Here is a 7,592-nt window from a genome sequence, read left to right as displayed (position 1 = left end):
ATGGTAGTGGCCTCTTCTCTATCACACCCATTATGGGGCAGAATTCCCTGAAGGAGAATGAGTGGCTGACAAAAAGGTAAAAGTAAGGGTCAGGAGATTGGAGGTTATTGCAAGAATCCAGGTGAGTGAATAGGGAGGCTGGAGCCATTGGCCTGGTTGTGGAGCTTACAGAAGATAGGTGGATTCTGGACATGATTTTAATATGGGGCCAACAGGATTTGCTGATAGGATAAATATCATAACTCTGAGGTTTGGGGCCTAAATAACTGGAAGAATGTAGTTTATAAGCAGGGCACTCTTGGAGGCCTATGGAAAGGAAACCAAGGAAGGCAGGATTTGGAAGGCATTGTGCAGGAGATAGCTGCCATTTTTCATTTTGTTTATAGTCTTTGAGTGTGATTACTAGTCTAATGTACCACTGGACATCTTCCAAATCTCTCTAGTAAATGAAAAAGGCTGCAGAGATGATTGGTATGTGTTTTATATGTCAGTCCTGAACACAGACATCAACCCCAAAATGGAATATATTGCCGTTGTTTTCTAAAGTGTAATATTTTCAATTTTAATATTTATTCTAATATAACGCTTTTATTGAAGAAAAGTTGAATGAAACTTTGGTTGAAGAGCAAATTAAAACCACATTTATATATATAGTCTAAATTCCTTGAGCCAGACATCCATTAAGTGAAACATTAGGCTATTGCAGGAATGGTGTCATTTATTTTGAAGTGGTCATACTTATCCCCTCTGTCTTTCTCTTTCAAATGAGTAGGTATAAATTGTTATCATCTGGTTTAAACCGTTGTCATTTTTTGCTTATTACAATATCTATTTCGATGAAAACCAGACAGGACTCTTCATCATGAAAGGTAGACTTCATAAAATGCTGTCTTATTCACTTAACTCACATCATTAAGAAGAGACTTTGCCACTAAGCTTGAGGCTAAGGAGGGTGTATGTCTCTTTCATCAAATCCCGTTGATCCTTGACCTTTTCAGATGAAGGATAAGGGACAGTCTTAAAATATTGGCTATAAGGAAGGCAAGAGTTGAATTTGGGTTTTAAATTCAGCGTTCGATTTTGCCCTGCCAACATCAAGTCAAGTGGTTTCACACAATTAGCTGAAACCAATATTGAGCTTCCTGTCTTGGTCCTCACTTTTACCCTTCTCAGGAAGCAAGTTGGAATTGACTCTGCATCAGCCTTGACCTCCAACACTCCTGGGAGGTCAATACTCATCAGCACCTTTTAGGAATATCAACAGTGACCATACTAAGACAGAATTGTTATTGATCCTTTGATTGTTGTTCTCCCTTTAATGTTAGGACTCTGAAGTCTTGACCTTGTCCTCACAGCTTCTGAACTTTTATATTATGGTTATGTTTAAAGATACACAGTATTATTGACATGTACAGAGTAAGTCTATTTTCGGTGATAATGGAAGTAGCTTCTCAAGTAACAAGACAGTGTTTTCTCCTCCTACTTTCCGTGGCACACTAAGCTAATCTATCCAAAATAGTATTCCTCCCCTTTCCCTTGCCCCCAAGAACTCAATTTTACTTAGATGGCAATATGTACTATACAAGATGAGTCTCAGAAAGTGGTCTAAACTGGTGGTCTAAATAAATGCATGGTAATCCCCTTTCCTTTGGACAAGTACTCCCTTTCTCAGCCCCTCTTATTAACTAGGTGGCCATGTGACTTTTGACCAATGAGGCATACGAGTAAGACTACTAAGGGATATCCAGGAGAGATTTTACTGCCTGGCAAAAGAGGGAGCTTGGAAAAACACTTCCTATACACTGCACTTTCCCCCTTCTTACTGCCTTGAATGTGGTTATAAGATGTAATGCCTGGATTTGTAGTGTCCATCTTGTAACCACGAGGTTACAAAATAAGGCAAAAATGCTGACAGTGACAAAGTGGAAAGATAGAAATGATCCTGGGACCTTGGTGATTTTGTTGATCTAAGGCAACAAGCTAGGAACTCCCTACCTTCTTTTATTGAGGTCTTTCTACTACTACTTTCTACTATCTACTACTACTACTATCTACTACTATAGTAGAAAGGTCTATCTGCTTTCACATGGTTAATAATTCTGTTCCACAGTAAGAAGCCTTCCTTATTGATTCAGCTTTTGTCATATTCTTCAGACAAATCATCCATATACTCTACTTTGAGCTGGTTTTAAACCCCCTACAGTGAAAGCAGTATAGAGGCCAAGGTTAACAGAATCATTCAAGTACTCTAGGAGACCCTGGAGTAATTACAGAAGCTTTGTGGTGCAGAATGCCAAACTGTGACACCATGCTGGGGCAAAGGGCTTCTTCATCCTTCTGAATGGACCCCAACTGCGTGCTGACACCTTAGAGAGCAGCCAGAGAGAGACTCTTTGGCATAATTTTGGTGGGACCTGATAGGTACTGGCATCAGGGAGGCTTCTCCTAGAGACTCAGTGGGTAGGGTACAGAGACCAGGTTAGCAAGAGTGTGGAGCACAGGGTAGACAGACGGGATGGACTGTAGCTGGTAGCCATTTTGGGGCTACGTGGGAACTGAGAGCTACAGTGATGATAATAGCAGGAGAGAGAGTTGGGGACTTCAGTGCAGCTGCTTCACAAATGAGTGCTATTGAGCATGAAGAAGGTGAGCAGTGCAGAGAAGAGGGGAAGGCTTTCCCAGGCCATGTCAGTTGCAAAGGTGGGCTCCTCCTCAGAAACCACTGAAGAAAGGAAAATCATGGCCCTTGGTCTTCTCAGTAGAAGCTAACACTTGGGGGAAAGTGAGTTTCTCTAAACCACTCCCAGCTTCTTGTCTTATTTTTTGCCTCTTAGTTTGAAAGTTTTAGTGTAACCATGTTGGCCTTACATCTTTATATTTAGCTCAGCCTTAGATGGCTCAGAAGGTAAAGAGTCTTCTTGCAATGCAGGAAACATGAGTTCAATCCCTGAGTTGGGAAGATCCCCTGGAATAGGAAATGGAAACCCACCCAGTATTCTTGCCTGGAAAACTCCATGGACAGAGGAGCCTGGCGGGCTACAGTCCATGGAGTCACAAAGAGTCGGACATGACTGAGCATGCAAGCAAGCAGCCTTAGAAGGTTACCTTGGAAATGAAAACACATGGTTAACACAGGACAAATTGTTTTCTCTTCTCGAGACCAAAAAGATCACTTACCAGAAAGATGTTTTCCTCCTGGTACACGTCTAAATGATTGACACAGTGAACAGACAGTTTGAGTTTACTACTGCTCTGGTAGGTTAGATAGCAAATGACTTGCTAGGATAATAACACACACAAAAAATACAAAGACTCAGATTTCTCCAAGGACAAAAATGCCACTTGACAGTTGAGTCCACTGGCCTGACAAGCTAGTGAACTTATCTTGATCTATGGAGTAAAAAATTCTATGTGTACATGATGACAAAACAAGATTTGGGACCCTGCCTGCAAATTTCTTTTGGTCAAATAGACAATTTAAAAATACTCCATCAATCCTTGCAATATTTCTAGATGTGGAAGCACTTTGTTTCTCAATCACGGTTGTAGGACATGACTCCAAGTTGCTTGTTTTCTGAAATTTATGGCAGAATAAATGAGATTACACAAAAGAGGCTTCTTCTAGACAGTGGCAAATGGGGAAGGGAATTTATGGATCACCAACTCTGTGATGCTGTGGCTTTGTAACATATTATTTCCTTTAAGTCTGAGGCCATTACCTTTACCTCGTTTTAGAGCTAAAGAAATTAATGCTTAGGAGATTAAGAAACTCACCTGTAAAGGGGGCCTGTAGCTTTTAAGTGGGCAAGTTGAGATTAATACCCATATCTGCCTCTAATGCCAGTGGTCCTTGTAGTTCTATACTTTTGTCTAGCCTCTGCTTTATAGTTTTACTAGGCCTACGTATTTCAGAGAGAGCTGGGCATATGCAAATTCCTGAGCCCTGGCCCCAGGTATCCTAATTCTGTCGCCCTTTTGGAAGTGTAGGCAGAAATTCCAATTTTCTTGGGCATCCTCTCCCACTGTGATGCTGACTGTCTGAAGCCAGTACTTGGCGGAGTGCTAGTCTGGATCTGAGGTTCTCCATGCTGGCTGCACATTGAGTCACCTCAAGTGCCAATATTTGGTGCCTCACCTCAGATTCTCTGGAGTGGAGCCCAGGCATCAGTATGTTAAAGTCAAGTCCTGCCCCTCTGGGTCATGATCATTTTGATGGGTTTGAGGGTTGTGAATCTCTGGTCTAGATGTTTTTGATCTCAGTTTCGGTAGGGAGTAACTACATGATCACTAACAGTCCTTGCTCCTTCATAAGGCATGGGACTGGGATAGTTAATTTTATGTGTCAGTTTGACTAGGCCAAGGGATAGCTGATAAGACATTATTTCAGATGGTGCCTGTGAGGGTGTTTCTGGAAGAGATTAGCCTTTGAATCAGTAGATTGGGTAAATAAAGTGCGCCCTCAGCACTGTGAGTGGGCATCATCCAATCTATCAAGGGCCCAAATAGAACAAAAGGCAGAAGAAGGGTGAATTCTTGGCCTCCATAACCTCATGAAACAATTCCTATAATACATTTTCTATTATCTCTGCATATCCTGTTGGTTGTGTTTCTCTGGAGAACCCTGACCAATAGTGAACTTGACCTTCAAGATCTCTTTGAGTTACCTGAGTCTTAGAGGAAAACTAGTTGATATTGGATGGTTCATGGTTCAGTAAATATTCGAATACATTGTTGCTTTCTGGAATTAAACATTTTGATGTCATTTTTCCTTTGGCATTTTGATGTCATTTTTCCTTTGGCAAATAAGGAAAAACTCAGTATTTGCAGGTTTCTAACTGATTGTGTTTCAGCATCTCCTGTAGAAGAAAGATCAAGAATTTCCCCAAAGCTGTGAAATAGGATAAAGACAGCAGCTGAAGATGGTAGATTGAGTGAGTGAGCAGAGGGGTGGTGAGACCTGAATTCAAGTTTCCTGTTTCACTGGGATTCCCAGCAAACACTGGAGAAAACAGATGTGGAGGAAAGAAAGTGGAGGGATTTGTAGATTTGATAACTATAATCATTTTAACTACTGTAGGCACTAAAACCTGCCAACATATCCCAGAATTCTAGTTCTGCTAGGATTCTGTGACTTGAAGAACGTGGGTCTACGACTCTGTCTTCTGTAAATATTTCCTGGATGAATCAATTCCTCTAGATTTAGAGAAGGTTCATAAATGCAGGAAGTGAATTTGTCCTTTTTGTTTAAAAGATCAATAAATCTAACTTGGTGAACTGATGGTGTGTTACATCTGAGCAGCACATTACACGGTGTCCTTCAATTATGATATCATTTGAATAATAACTAGGTAAGAATTGGACTGCAGGGGAAAGTGTCTGGGTGCTCTGAGTTAGTGGGATACCGCCTAGCCAGGTGTTCAAACTTAAATGCCTCCAGAGGGCCAAACAGGCAAACGAGACGGAGTACTGAACAGATAGAAAGCAAAAAGGAATGGTGGGAACAATGAAAGATTTGAGCATACAGGTCCTATCTGAAAGCATTCAGACAATACATTTCTTAAAAAAAAAATTGTGTGGGTAAAATAAAATACATCCCAGGGCCACCACTTTGTAACCCCCGATTCAACAAAACCATTTAGTATCCTGTTGCAGGCTTATGTTATATACAGCTTTAAAGCACAATCCTTTGATTATTGGAAAATTCTTTACAACTTTAAACAGTCAGGTTCTTGCCATCTCTCTTTTCTCCCTGATAAAGAAAACAAAACTCAAAATGTGCAAACAACCCTGCCTGTTCTTTAAACTGTAGCTAACCACGTGGGAAAGTTATTTCTATGGATATTATTATTCTCTGTGCATTGTGCTGAATGGAGGAGAAAAATTAACCTTTTTTTATGTATACATTAAATAACATGGTGAAGACAAAACATATGCTGCCTTTGTCACTTAGATATTTTCACACTGATTTGTGAATAGTGTTCAGAAATTTAATGTTATTTCTTGATATGGATATCTTCCAAAGTTAAGCATAAATCTTCATGGGATATGGTGATACACACACACACACACACACACACAAATAGCCTTCTAGCAATGTAAAACTAATAGCTTTCAGGATGTGCTTGTGTTTACTGCAGTTGACTTTTATTTCCTATTCCTTGGTGCTGTGTGCTGACCTTAAAAATGTTATTAGATGTTGACCTGTAAATATAAAGAACAATTGTCAATAAGTGGAATTGTATTTCTGAACACAGAGGTCAGAGTCTCTTCTAAGCTACATGAGGTTGCTTTGTGAGCTCATGGTATCAAAAAGTAATAAAACAGCTTTTTTGAGAAACATTTTCAATTAGAGTGGTTAACCAAATTTTCTAATAATAGAAATTGCGTAGCATATGCTGCAGAATGGAACTCAGCAAAATAGTCTTGTCCCTCATTTGTAGGGGTAGAAAGGCTGCACTACATTTTTATGGCAGAAAAGGAAGTAAGTCTATTTCAATCTAACAAGCCTTGAAGCTGGGTCCTAGGGGCATATGAACTAGCTGTAGTCTCTGCCCTTATATGGAGAAGAATATGGTACAGAGCTGTGTTGTCCGGTATGGTAGCCTCTAGTCACATATGGCTGTTTAAATGAATTAACCTAAAATCCAGTTCCTTAGTCACCCCGGTCACATTACAAGTGCTCAATACTGTGTGTGGTTAATGGTTACCATATTGGATGGTGGAGATATGCAACATGTCTATCACCATAGAAAGTTCCATCACACAGTGCTGGTATAGAAATGATGAACTCACCTCTGGACTCATTGACTGCATTTGAAACCAAGAAGAGTTCTTGAGATCACTGTGCCTCAGCTTCCCCCATTGTTAAATGGGTGATAATTATAGAGAGGGCTGCTGTGAGGATTTGGAGAAGGCAATGGCACCCCACTCCAGTACTCTTGCCTGGAAAATCCCATGGACAGAGGAGCCTGGTAGGCTGCAGTCCATGGGGTCGCTGAGGGTCGGACATGACTGAGCGACTTCACTTTTACTTTTGACTTTCATGCATTGGAGAAGGAAATGGCAACCCACTCCAGTGTTCTTGCCTGGAGAATCCCAGGGACGGGGGAATTTGGTGGGCTGCCGTCTATGGGGTCGCACAGAGTCAGAGACGACTGAAGCGACTTAGCAGCAGCAGCAGCAGCTGTGAGGATTAAATGAGTTTCATATAAAAAACTTTTATAAGTACCTGGCCTATTGAAAGTGTATATTAGATACAGTGAGGGAATTCCTCAACACAGTAGAGGTTCAACAGAACATTCTGAACATTCTGAACACTCAGAAGAGGCAGCATATTAATTCTGCCACAGAGAGACTGAAGAAGCTTCATGGATCTGGTGACATTTAAGTTGGACCTAAAATGATGAACTTTAACAAATAAGGGAAGTGGATGGGAAAGAAGGACAAGTAGCCTGTGCAAACGCATGGAGGCATGAAATTATGTGGCATATCTGGGTAATAGCAAAATCGCCCTGTTTTTCTGTACAGAAGCTTAAAGGCAGAAGGTGAGGCTAGGAAGGCAGGTGAGGAAAGACTGCAGTGCCCTGGGCCTG

This window comes from Bos mutus, chromosome X, assembly GCF_027580195.1.
Source record: "Bos mutus isolate GX-2022 chromosome X, NWIPB_WYAK_1.1, whole genome shotgun sequence".
Lineage (NCBI taxonomy): Eukaryota > Metazoa > Chordata > Mammalia > Artiodactyla > Bovidae > Bos > Bos mutus.
This window is presented reverse-complemented; position numbering follows the sequence as displayed.